The sequence below is a fragment of the Callorhinus ursinus genome, unplaced genomic scaffold (genome assembly GCF_003265705.2).
Source record: "Callorhinus ursinus isolate GAN/ISIS: 27379988/994484 unplaced genomic scaffold, GSC_fseal_2.0 scaffold8, whole genome shotgun sequence".
In the NCBI taxonomy this organism is placed as follows: domain Eukaryota; kingdom Metazoa; phylum Chordata; class Mammalia; order Carnivora; family Otariidae; genus Callorhinus; species Callorhinus ursinus.
The window spans coordinates 21,493,153-21,507,020 of NW_027397070.1; the positions used below are offsets into that span (position 1 = coordinate 21,493,153).

At 37.1% G+C, this 13,868-nt stretch overlaps 2 pseudogenes; one reads left to right on the top strand and one right to left on the bottom strand.

Annotated features, from left to right (window-relative positions):
• Nucleotides 1–4,260: 4,260 nt before the first annotated feature.
• Nucleotides 4,261–4,557, top strand: LOC141373162 (non-histone chromosomal protein HMG-14 pseudogene; annotated as a pseudogene).
• Nucleotides 4,558–11,067: 6,510 nt separating this feature from the next.
• On the bottom strand, nucleotides 11,068–12,362 carry LOC112821767 (proline-rich protein 11 pseudogene; annotated as a pseudogene).
• Between the last annotated feature and the right edge of the window lie 1,506 nt (nucleotides 12,363–13,868).

Below are 13,868 nucleotides of genomic sequence, written 5' to 3' on the forward strand. Positions count from 1 at the left end.
ATTTCTGTTCTTTTAAAGTCTCATGTTTAAGGCTTCCATACTTCCCAGAATTTCATTAGAGTTCCAGAAGATATTAAATATAAAACTAGATTTTTTTAATTTCAATTTTTTATTATGTTCAATTAGCCAACGTATAATACATCATTAGTTTTTGATGTAGTGTTCAATGATTCATTTAAAAACTAGATTTTTTAAAAACTTGCTGAATTAGTGTTCCATTCATGTTCAAGTTAGACAAAGCCCACATGATCCAACAAACACCATTTCATTGACAGTTCTTTCTGACATTCTTTTGGTCTGTGTGTGTGTGTGTGTGCACTCTCAAACAACCAAAGAACTTAATATTGAGGAAATAAGGATGATTTGACTTAGCCCATACACTCAGAGTGATAACTGTTGAATAAAGCATAGTGCTTTGGATCTGGCCAGAGAGAAGGACTAACAGAGGGGAAAAAGCCCAAGTTCAGTCTGCTGTGATGTGGCCCAGCTACCTGGTCAGGCTCTGTGTAAGAGTGCCGGGAGTTCCAGATCCTTGTTAACCAGCTGTCAAAATACTCCCAGAAAAATTAGTCTGCCTGAATGCTTTTGTTGTGATGTGTTCTAATCCTCGTGGGCCACACTTTGTTCTGGCCTCAAAGTACTTGGGATAGTTTCAGGAAGATTGTGGAAACAGAAAACACTTTGCTGGGAAGGTGGCATTGGGGGAGGAGGTGGTAGATAGGTTCTGTCTGGTAATTTTGTATCCCAAGGGGCATATTTTTACTATGTCTGTTTAGTCCCCAATTCCCATGATTTTAGTCAAGGAAGTCAGGTCAGAAGATTCAGAAAAATTAAAAATGCACAAACAAGTGGTCTCACAAAGAGGCAGTAAAAGTCAGGATCTGTGGAAGCCAGGAATGGGAAATTCTTAAAAAAAGAAATTACGATACTCTTGCAAGAGAACTAGTAAGAAGACGCAGGAATGGGGTTAATTAAAGAAAGGGAGATATAAATATTGAGAAAGAAATAGTGTAGATGAACAAACATCCAATTTTCTTCACATTTAGTGAAGCTTCCATGGCTGTTTTACACATTTTGTGACAGAAAAATTTGTCTGTGATATTAGAGCCCCTAACAACAGGAAATGTTCAGACTTTCTGATTCTGCATTTTCTGAACATGGATGGTTCCTCTCACATGGCTTGGCCCTTCAGAGATGTTCTTGTAACTGCATTTCTCCTGCTAATCAACCCGGCAGGCCTTGGAGGTTATTAACACTGGCCTACTTTCAAAGTCCTGAGCTGAAGCCGCAGGGTATCTAGTTGTATAGAGAAACCCAGACAGAGGAAATGGCAGTGTTCCTATGTCTTTATGGGGAAGAAATCATCCCTGTTAATTAAATGAAGAGTTTGAAAGGTGCTTGGAGAATTGTTTGTAGCTCTCCTGCGGAAAAACTTTTCTTTGTCATGTCTTTGGAAGTCGAGGCTCCAGTTCAAGTTTTTCCTTTGTGAATTAGAATCTGAACATTTTTTACTAAGGAAAATTAATTCTTTGCAATTAAATCTCTAACTATAAATAAAAATCATAGATCTCAAATGTAGATTTGGATTATCTACCCCTCTACTCTTTTATTTAGAGCTTTAAGGAAATGGTCTAGAGATCGAAAGCAGTGACATATATCATAGTCAAAAGCCCAATTTTTAAGTAGATTTTTAACTGTCATCTGTGTGATCTCTCCTTGATTATCTGCTACAAATTCTGGGGGATGAGAATGGTGTCTACAATTAGCTAGGGCACAAATAGTGAGCCTACCACTCCTTTAGTCTGTGTGTTGCTGCAGAGTTGCTGGCTTGTTTAGAGTGTATTACCATTTTGTCCATTAAGGAGAATAGAAGGGCAGCTCTGGGATACCAAAGTAAGTCTTCCACTGTTTGCTAAACAATGGAAAGAGCTTACATTTTGGAGCCAAAGCTGGGTTCACATTTCTCCCTGACCTCTTTTCAGTTGTGTGGATCCTAGGATGGTTGCTTATTTCTTCAACCTTCATTAGAAATATGAGAATTTTGTATACTGGTTGTGTCATCTGAGATTCTGCCATGCACCTGGTAGGCAATTTTTAAATAATAGATACTTTAGTATTAAGGTGTTGATTAATAAAATATTGTCACTTTGAATCTTTTCTTAGAATTGAAATCATCTAGTGTTTATATACATCTTCATTCTTGATTCAGGTACTTAAGGATTCAGGCATTTGGAAGAGATGTGTTTACTAGGTCTTCAAATTATTTGCATGCAAGTTTTCACAGAGAAGGCATTAAATTGCATTTTGAGCACTCATTATCTCCAAGATCATCTTCTCAAACCACCCCTTCTCCCCAATATACTACTTATCAGGGAGAACTACATATGTTGCACTCTGATTTTTTTCCACACTGTGGTAGTTATTGCACAAGATATTTCTTCATCCTCTACCTCAGAACTCAGTACAAACATGTCCACCACCCTTACTCCACTTACACAGTAGACTGATGACTTCTCTCTTTCATAGTCTCTAACTAAGTCCTCCTTTGCATTTAGAGTCCCTAAGTTAAACTCACTCTCCCCTGGCTGTTGTCACCCACATTGGTATAAATAGTAATCGTTCAAGGTCACATAAGATTACCTTTTTAATAGCCTTTAATTCTTCCAGCTGTTTTATAGCTTGGATCCTGCCAGAGACTTTTAAAGTTGCCAGGATTCTTTTTACCTGAACATTTAAAATACGTGAAACAAAAATTTCAATCAAAAATATACTGAAGATTCTTCATATTAAAATCATTTGTTTCTGATGTTGCAATTATGTATCACGCTTCAAATAAGTAATAAATGTATAAATAAAGATGCCTGTTTTTGTAGTGCTTTAAGAAATAGAATAAAATTAACAAGAAAATCAGTTCTAGTTATTGATCAGACTCTGGAAAGGGTCTGTATAAAGCAGGGGTTAGCAAACAATAGCCTGTCAAATCTGGCCCACTGTCTCTGTAGGGCTTGCAACCTAAGAATGGTTTTTACACTTTTAAGTGGTTAAGAAAACATCAAAAGTAGAATACTATTTTTTTAAAGTAGAATAATATTTCACAATACATGAAAATAACATAAACCCCAAATTTCAGTGTCATAACTAGAGTTTTGTTGGAACATAGCCAGTGTCATTTGTTTACATTGTTTGTGGTTGCTCCTGGGCTATATTGGTAGCGTTCAATAGTTGCAACAGAGATTGTTATGTATGGTCTGCAAAGCCTAAAATATTTACTAGCTGGCCCCTTATAGGGAGAGCTTGCTAGCCTCTGGTCTAAAGCCTTCCCTATAGGCAATGTCATTTATCTATTTTATGATTTATATTATACTTCCTAAGTGTTTAGGCTTCTTCCATGTTATTAAATGATTTGTCTAACAACCAATGTAAGTGGCAGGGCTTGGGTTTCACATATCTTCTCAACAAGACCAACATTTTACATTTAATGAAAAAAAAATGTTCGTGTCGGAAGAAAAACATGTATTTTAAACATATACAATAATTTTTCTCTTTCAACTACCCAATAGGATTTATTCAGACCTAGGGATTTTCCAAGTAATTTATAAGGACCTTATCCTTGGATTATTTACAATATAATAGATTGGGGAATAAATAAATACATTTATGAAATAGCTGGTGAAATACAGAGTGAATCCATGATATCAAGCTACAGATTTTGTACACACATGCACAGTGAATGCAGCAGAAAGGATAGCATGAAATGGGGTTAACCTGGAAAAGAGTTAAAGAGTAGTATTTTCCTTCTAACTTTTGTGATGTATGCTTTTAAATTTTGTCATGAAGATTCAAAATGACATCAAACATAAAATGAAAACAGGTAAACTGGGATAAATCAATTTTATGTATTTTCTTTTATACTAATTTCTGAATAAATGGTATTCAATAAATGGTAGTTATCATTACTATATGATATTTTCAGTGGAAAACAGATTGAAAATTCTTGTAGGTAAGGAAGGAATATTTGAAGAGTAAATTTTATTAATATATATATATATATATGAAAACTTTGATCATCTTATAATTAGGCACTGATTATCTTCTTTTGGCTGAAAGTCTGATGTGGTATAAAAAACTGTACTGTGGGCAGGTGGTCGCAGCAGCTAAGGGGTTGGCCGTGGGAGCAGAAAGAGCATCAGCTCTGGGCAGCCCAGCTTCGCAAATGTTCTCTGTGGACCGCGTATCATGGCGGCCTGCCCCGCGGCCACGATGCCCAAAAGGAGGGTCAGTTCCGCCAAGGGGATGGCAAAGGAGGTCTCCAAGAGGAGATCAGCGATGTTGTCAACCAAATCTGCTCCTGCAAAAGTGGAAACGAAGCCAAAAAAGGTGGCAGGAAAGGATCAATCTTCAGACAAGTGCAAACAAAGGGGAAAGGGGAGCAAAGGGAAAGCAGGGTAAAGTAGATACCCAAGAAACAAAGACTTACCTGCAGAAAACGGAGAAACTAAAAATGAGGACAATCCAGTCTCTGATAAAGCAGAAGAGAAAGAAGCCAAGTCTAATTAATATCATATACCATGTCTTACCAGTGTTCCCTGTCACCCTTCTTGTACAATCCAGAGGAACATTTCTGTTAACTATTTTGTAAATGCAAGTTTTTTAGTAGCTCTAGAAACATTTTTAAGGAGGGACTTTCTCCTCATCCCACTTTTTAAATGTAAATGCTTTTTTTTTTTTTTTTTTAGAGGGGAAATCATTTGCTGGTTATTTCATTTTTGGTACACCCAGAAAATAGTGGGATATTGAATATGAGAGGCTCTGATTGTCTTGGGTGTCATCTCAACATCCTATAGATGAGGTAGGTTTTATGTCCTATAATACCAAGCATACTAAATGGCAATTTGGAGTCAGTCGTGCATTTAATATGTCTTGGACATTTTAAATTATTTCTATTCCCATGTTGTGTTTGGTAGAATTGTTTTCTAAAGAAAACCACTCCTTTATCTCGGCTCTCCCTGTCAGAATTTTGTGTGCTCTGAAACGTCTTGGTCATGGTAGTCCAGTTTTACTAGTAACTTAGTTAATGTGCTGTGCAAGACTGAAAATTTGTGTATATAGTGTATACTATATTAAATTGTGAATTAATGGAACTAAAAATGTAACAGCGCATCAACAGTTGAAGATATTGGTACTTGATATACTGTTAAGGAAAATTTGCCTCCAAATTTTAGGCTGGAAGGTCATGGAAAAACTTTTAGAAAAGAATCACAGCTATGTGATTTTTTAGATTTTTGGGAAGTACGTTAAGAATTGTGTACAAATTGAAATGTCTGTATTGATCCTTGAACAACCAAAAAACCCTTGATTATAAAAAAACTGTACTGTGATATGGCAACAGATGTTATAAAAGCTTTTTTTAAGAATAATTTGAAACATATGCAGAAGTAGAGAGAATAGTATAATGAGCACTTTGTGTAGCCATCACCGAGCATCAACAATTATCATTTTCTTTTTAAACCCGCCCCACCACTGGATTATTTTAAATTATGTGCCTATAAATAGTGCCTATATGGATCTCGAAAAGGTAACCACTTAAAAAATAACATTATCACAATTAAAAATAATATTAAGTCAGCATCCAAATAAAGGACATACATTTGAAATTAGTTACTGTGTCTTTAAATCTATAATTTCCCTGTCCCTCTTTTTTGTCCATGAATATTTGTTGAAGAAACCAGGGCATTGGCCCTGTAGACTTTCCTGCATTATTAATTTTGCTGATTGCACCACACTGGTGTTATCTAACATGTTCCTTTGTCTCCTGTATTTACCTTAAAAGGTATTTGGAAATAGATTGATGAAATTCATCTTCAATTTTAGAACAAGAATACTTCATAGGAGGATCCATCAGGAGTCCAAAGAATATTGTGTTTCTTTCTTTTTATGATTTAGAGGACTTGATCATTGCCTAGATCCATTATTTCATTAGGGTGACATAATTCCATCATTCCTTTTTAACTTATTAGTTGGAAAACTTCTCTAAAGGGAAGCTTCTCCTCATCTTCTCACACACACACACATATTAAACATAAACTTCTTTGATTATCTTTTCAACCAATTGAAGTTACTATTATTATTGCTTAAAATATTCCTTTTTTAAAAAATATTCCATTTTTGGATAGTGGGAATTTATCTACAAAATTTTAAATATTTTTAAAAGGTTCCCTTAATTTATGTCACAAGAGTTTCTGCATGTGATTTTTGTTTAAAGTTTAATTTAAATAGTTTTAATGCTTTTTCTTTATACATTCAATGAATTCTTCAGTGCTTATCATTATTCAACAGAGAATTAAACCTTTCTTTTTTTTTAAAGATTTTATTTATTTATTTGACAGAGAGAGAGAGAGCGAGGGAGCACACAAGCAGGGGGAGCAGCACAGGGAGAGGGAGAAGCAGGCTGTCTGCTGAGCTGGGAGCCTGATGTGAGGCTCGATCCCAGGACCCTGGGATTGTGACCTGAGCCAAAGGCAGACGCTTAACCAACTGAGCTACCCAGGTGCCCCGAGAATCAAACTTTTCAATTTGAGTTTTGTGCTAGAGATGGCAATCTCCATGCTTCTTCTAAGAGCAGCCCTTCTTGAGTCCTGTAATCATGTCACCTGGGATGAGGCTCCCTGCTTATCTCTGCCCCCTCACCATTTTTTTCTTATTTGATGTAGCTTAAAGAAGTTGCTTGCAACCAAAAAAGGCTAAGACAGACAGAAATGTTCCTGTCAGTAAACACTAGGTTTGAAAATAAAGAGATTTGGTTCTTGCTCTGACTCTGGCACTAAGTAAGATACAATTTATCAAATTGGTCTAAATCAGCATATTCCCCAATGATATCCCTCAAAACCATAATTCTGTGGGATCCTTTGTAAAAGAGTTTCTTGCTCAAATAAATTTGGGAATATTGCCTATAATTTCCCTGTCTTGGTATGTCACTAGGCCTGTTAGCATAAAAAGTTCTGAGAATTTTACAGGAAAGAAATCCATTTAACTTGGTATAACTGTGTGATTTCCTGTCTACCTGGGCACAAAATCATTGACACTACTATCTTGTGCCTCTGAGTTCCAAGGTGCACTCTGTGGGAAATGGTTGGAATAGCTAATGTCCAGGTCTCTCTTAATTCTGAAAGTTGGATTGTCATGACAAACTGTGTCAGAAATCAAATTTTCTTTCTTCAGTGTGGAAACTGGTCTCTTCTGTCTTCCTCTGCTCAATCACTGAAGCTGACTTTATCTCATCCCAATTATCCTAGGGAAAAATATTCTCGGATATCAAACTTCAGATTGGATGTGAATTTTGGTTGTGATCATTTTCGGAAGAGACCTAGAGAAAAGGAAGTCTGGCTTTGTCAAAATAGATAAAAGGAGATTCTTAGGAAGATTAATGTAGTATTGGAGTATTAGATAATTAACTTAGAAAAATGAGAATTTGAAGTCATACAAAATAGAGATTAAAACCTAAAACAGGGCAGTCATCATGGAAACAGAAAATGGAAGAATGAAGTTACTCCTTATCAGCTGGGAGGATTCTGACTTCAGCACACATATTTAACATCACCAGGGCTTTTGGTTTATGGACCTGGGAACTATCTGGCACTAGCTCTGCCACTAAACGGGTCACCCTCAGTAAATCATATGGGCCCCAACTTCTTTATGTGCAAAGTGAGAGTGTTTCACTAGATGATCCCCAAGTTTCCCTTCTGTTCTAAATCAGCTATCCCTATGAAACATATTTAAAAAGAATCTGAGGGGGCGCCTGGGTGGCTCGGTCATTAAGCGTCTGCCTTTGGCTCAGGTCATGATCCCAGGGTCCTGGGATTGAGCCCCACATGGGGCTCCCTGCTCTGCGGGAAGCCTGCTTCTCCCTCTCCCACTCCCCCTGCTTGTGTTCCCTCTCTTGCTATGTCTCTCCCTGTCAAATAAATAAATAAAACCTTTAAAAAAAATAAAAAGAATCTGAGTTTTGTATACTATTTGTGTATGGAGAAACAAAGTAAAACAGATTTTCCTTCTTTTCAAGTATTTATATTCTCAAGAATCAATTTTAGCTTAAAATATGGGCTGGAATTTTCCTGAAGATATTGGGAATGTACTTGGTGAAAATAGTGTGGTGTTGGGAAAGGAGGTTAGAATTAAAAGAAGGATATGATAGGACTCTATAAATCACTTTTCCCCCCAAATATACTAATGAACAAATAATAGCAACGGGGCAATACAGCAAATATTCTGAATGTAAATCATTTGGATTATTTGCAGAAATTATTAAAAACAGAAAACACAAGAAGAGGCAACAACAGGTCAAGAACATGGACTCTGGGACAAGTAGAGCATTTGAGATAGTTTTCTATAGTCTGAGAAAGACCTTATGGGCAGGCTGGGGACATCATTTCAGATTTTTATTTTCAATTCCCAGCATGTTCTTTTAGTAACTTTTTCTTTTTAATTGCATTCTCATTTTACCCAAGCCAACAGCTTCAGAATTACTGTGCTTTTCGTTTCATGCAGTCAGTTTGCAAATAGAGCATGTCTGGGTTCTTCTGTGGCAGAGAATTAAAAAAAAAGTTAACTTTGATTCTGTGACAAAATGTCTGTAGACACAGCAAAACTAGTCATGGTCCTACACTAAGTGGCTTTATTAAGCTCTCTGATCATGACTGTGACCAAAATAAAGCTTTAAAACTCCCTAAAAATATTTACTAGCTGGAAGCAATCAAAGGTAAATGACCTTAATGTATACTTCTAGTAGAGAACTAGATACTCTAATGGACTTGAGGAAACAAAAGTAGTCCAAGTATTCAGTGGTACTAAATAGAGCTACCAATTTTTTATTTCTTACCTCAGGCCTGCAAAACTATTGCATAAAGCAAGTAGTGTCCACTTTTAATATGGTGTTTGCAATTCAAATGTTTTTCTTCCTCAATTTTAATCTGCAGTTGCAAACACCACATTCCTCTTTTGCTTGTCATAACCTCAGGGCTTTGTTCTGCTAAACAGCTGGCTCACTGCTCTTCATGGTAATTTATAGAACCCAGTTCACTTTGTGTCACCATAGGTTATAGATAAAAATGGAAACAATTTGCTCTTAAATCTTTCTGAAACAAAATGCAAATAACATATTGAAACAAACTAAAGCTATTTAAAAGAGCAGTGTAGTAATTGTAGGGGTTGTACTACAACAAACTTCTTTTTTCTTTAGTCTCTCTCTGTCAGAGGATATCCTTCTCTCTCTATTTAAATTAAGATACTTTCTCTTAGAAACTTTTTATCTATTTCTATTTTTCCCAGTTAGTTAGCATCAAGCCTCTGGATTGTGGTGGTGGAGTTATTCCTGAGGATTTGCAAATCTATCTGTATATCAAGTGTTGTCACTACACTGAATAACCTGTTTTTCACATTGATGGACCATCTATGTTTATTTATTCATATATTCTTTTATTGTTTCAAGGTTTTATTTAAATGCTAGTTAAAAATAGTATAATATTAGTTTGAGGAACAGAATTTAGTGATTCATCAGTTACATACAATACCCAGTGCTCATCACATCAAGTGCCCTCCTTAATACCCATCACTCATTTAGCCCATCTCCCTACCAACCTTCCTTCCAGCAACCCTCAGTTTGTTCTCTATAGTTAAGAGTCTCTTATGGTGTGCCTCTCTCTCTTTTTCCCCTGCCTTCCCCTATGTTCATCTGTGTTGTTCTTAAATTCCACATATGAGTGAAATCATATGGTATTCGTCTTTCTCTGACTGACTTAGTTCACTTAGCATAATACACTCTAGCTTTAACTGTGTCATTGCAAATGGTAAAATTTCATTCTTTGTGATGGCTGAGTAATATTCCATTATACATATATCAGCTCTTCTTTATCCATTCATCAGCTGATGGACATTTGGGCCCTTTCCATAATTTGGCTATTGTTGATAATGCTGCGATAAGCACTGGAGTATATGTATCCCTTTGAATCAGTATTTTTGTGTTCCTTGGGTAAATACCTAGGAGTGCAATTGCCAGATCATAGGGTAGTTCTATTTTTAACTTTTTGAGGAAACTTCATACTGTTTTCCAGAGTGACTTCACCAGTTTGCATTCCCAACAACAATGTAAGAGGGTTCCCCTTTTTCTGCATACTCACCAATATTTGTTGTTTCCTATACTGTTAATTTTAGCCTTCTGACAGGTGTGAGGTGGTATCTCATTGTGGTTTTGGTTTGTATGTCCCTGATGCTGAGTGATATTGAGCACTTTTCCATGTGTCTCTTGGCCATTTGGATGTCTTCTTTGCAGAAATGTCTGTTCATGTCTTCTGCCCATTTCTTGATTCGATTATCCTTTGGGTGTTGAATTTGATGTTTTTTTTAGATTTTGGATACTAGCCCTTTATCTAATACATCATTTGAAAGTACCTTCTCCCATTCTGTCCATTGTCTTTTGGTTTTGTCAACTATTTCCTTTGCTGAGCAAAAGCTTTTTATCTTGATAAAGTCCCAATAGTTCATTTTGCCTTTGTTTCCCTTGCCTTTGGAGACATGTCTAGCAAGAAGTTCCTGTGGCCAAGGTCAAAGAAGTTCCTGCCTGTGTGCCTGTGTTCTCCTTTAAGATTTTTTTTGGGGGGGTTATTTCATTTTATTTTTTAAGGAATCAGGTTATTATTATTATTTTTTTAGATTTTATTTATTTATTTGAGAGAGAGAATGAGAGAAAGAGAGCACATCAGAGGGGATAGGGTCAGAGGGAGAAGCAGACTCCCTGCTGAGCAGGGAGCCTGACGCGGGACTTGATCCTGGGACTCCAGGATCATGACCTGAGCCGAAGGCAGTCGCTTAACCAACTGAGCCACCCAGGCGCCCGGGAATCAGGTTATTTTCTTAATGTCAAAAGTGCACCTACTGAGTATAAATTTGTTATCTAGTTAAATTTGAACAGCCTCTCCAACCTGAATTGGGTAATTCCAGAAAAAACTTCACTTTGGGGAATGCATTTTCCCTTCTGTTCTCTTATTGATCATGCAAACTAAAAAAATACCCAAATACCCACTTTATACCACAGTATGTATGGGGGCTCCATACATACTTTAATTCTTCAAATGGAATTATATATTAGTATAATTATTTATATACACCCTACTACATTAAAAAAAAGGTTGGGGTGATTTTATCTGTGTATTTTATGGATCATCATGTGGTGTCAGGCAGAGCTGGCATCAGTTTTGTTCATCAAAGCTGCTTGTAGAAAGTGGCAGGGTTTGAGTTGGGCTTCTAGGGTGAGCCATCTGAAACTTTCTCCTCAAGGCCCGGGTCATTACTGGAGTCAGACCAGTTCCTGTTTCCATGTTTTCTTTATTGGTAAGTGGGGTTCCACCTGGGCTCCTCTCTACAACAACTTTTCTAAGTAGTTTCTGCAGATCTATTTGGCTTTTACCAGGGGTAATCAAGACATTTGTAACTCGAGTTGATAGCACTTTGGAGTTGGGCTTCAGGGTGACACGCTGCAGGTCAGAGACAGTAACTAGTGGACTCTCTGCCTTTGGTGATGGTACAAGCTTCTTCCTTTCATCAAAACAGTGTCTTCTTTAATTTCACAGTCAGTAGATGTTCAACTGTTATCTGCATGGGTCCGTCTTTTTTTTAATGGTCCAGCCTGAAGTGCTTTAGTGCGATCAGATCTTCTGAGCGGCACAGGTGTTGTAGGTGGTGGTGGCGGAGGCAGAGGAGGAGGTGGGGGGGGTGGAGGCACAGGTGGAAGGTGGCTGGATGGCTGCGGCAGCGTGGGAGGAAGTACAGCTTGAGATTCTCCAGGGGTGGCTAGCACACAGGCGGGCACATTTGTAAATGTTTGACCACAGCTTGGGCAGGAAGATTTTTCAGAGACAGTCTTCAGTGTTTCCTGGAGCTTGCATAATTCACTTTCCAAAATGCAAAACCGTTGTTTTAGACTGTGAAGTTCTTGGTGGCAGAAACGGGATGGAAAGATGGTGTCTTTCAATACTTCTAAACTCTGGGCCATGCAGTTCTGGCACCAGTGGTATATAGACCACATTCTATTTGTCCAAAGTTTTATAGTATCTTTGATATTGGGAAATCTGAAGTTCCAGGATGGTCTTAGCCAGCTTCTGCTAAGGGATGTATCTGCTGAAGGAATAACCACTCTTTCTGGTGAGGGTGGCAGAGGAGGAGGTGTAATTAGCTTGGGCTGAAAGTGAGAGGCTTCTCTTTTTTTGAATAATCTTTTTGCTTTGGCTTTTAGCTTTCTTCTTCGTTGCTTGAGCTTGGGCATGCTTTAAGTCTAAGAGCCCTGGTATAGATGGAGTCTGGGTAGAGGCCTCTCCTTCGCCATAAAGCCTCCTTTAAGATTTTGATGGATTCCTGTCTCACATTTAGATCTTTCATCCATTTTGAGTCTATTTTTTGTGTATGGTTTAAGGAAATGGTCCAGTTTCATTCTTTTGCATGTGGCTGTCCAATTTTCCCAACACCATTTGTTGAAGAGACTGTCTTTTTTCCACTGGACATTCTTTCCTGCTTTGTCAAAGATTAGTTGACCATAGAGTTGAGGGTCCATTTCTGGTTTCTCTACTCTGTTCCATTGATCTATGGGTCTGTTTCTGTGCCAGTGCCATACTGTCTTGATGATTACAACTTTGTAATAGAGCTTAAGGTCTGGAATTGTGATGCCTCTAGGTTTGCTTTTCTTTTTCAATATTGCTTTGGCTATTCCAGGTCTTCTGTGGTTCCATACAAATTGTAGGATTGTTTGCTCTAGCTCTGTGAAAATTGTTGTTGGTATTTTGATAGGGATTGCATTAAATGTGTATGTAGATTGTGTTGGGTAGTATAGACATTTTAACAATATTTGTTCTTTTAGTATATGAGCATGGACTTTTTCCCATTTCTTTGTGTCCTCTTCAATTTCTTTCATAAGTGTTCTATAGTTTTCAGAGTACAGATATTTTACTTCTTTGGTTGGTTTATTCCTAGCTATTTTACAGTATTTGGTGAAATTATAAATGGGATCAATTCCTTGAAATATTTTTCTGCTGCTTCATTATTGGTGTACAGAAATGGAACGGATTTCTGTTTGTTGATTTTGTATCCTGCAACTTTACTGAATTCATGTACCACTTCTAGCAATTTTTTTGGTGGAGTCTTTCAGGTTTTCTACAGAGAATATCATGTCATCTGGGAATAGTGAAAGTTTAACTTCTGCCTTGACAATTTGGATGCTTTTTATTTCTTTTTGTTGTCGGATTGCTCAGGCTAGGACTTCCAGTACTATGTGAAATAACAATGGTGAGAGTGGACATCCCTGTCTTGTTCCTGACTGTAGAGGAAAAGCTCTCAGTTTTCCCCATTGAAGATTATATTGACTGTGGGTCTTTCATATATGGCCTTTATGATGTTGAGGTATGTTCCCTCTATCCCTATTTTGTTGAGGGTTTTTATCAAGAATGGATGCTGTATTTTGTCAAATACTTTTCCTGCCTGTATTGAAAGGATCATATGATTCTTATCCTTTCTTTTATCAGTGTAATATATCATGTTGACTGACTTGAGAATATTGAGCCAGTTTTGCAGCCCAGGAATAAATCCCACTTGATTGTGGTGAATGATTCTTTTAATGTACTATTGGATTTGGTTTGCTAGTATTTTGTTAAGAATTTTTGCATCCATATTCATCAGGAATATTGGCCCATATTTCTCCCTTTTACTGGGGTCTTTGGTTTTGGAATCAAGGTAATGCTGGCCTCATAGAATGAGTTTGTAAGTTTTCCTTCCATTTCTATTTTTTGGAACAGTTTGAGAAGAATAGGTATTAACTTTTCTTTAAATGT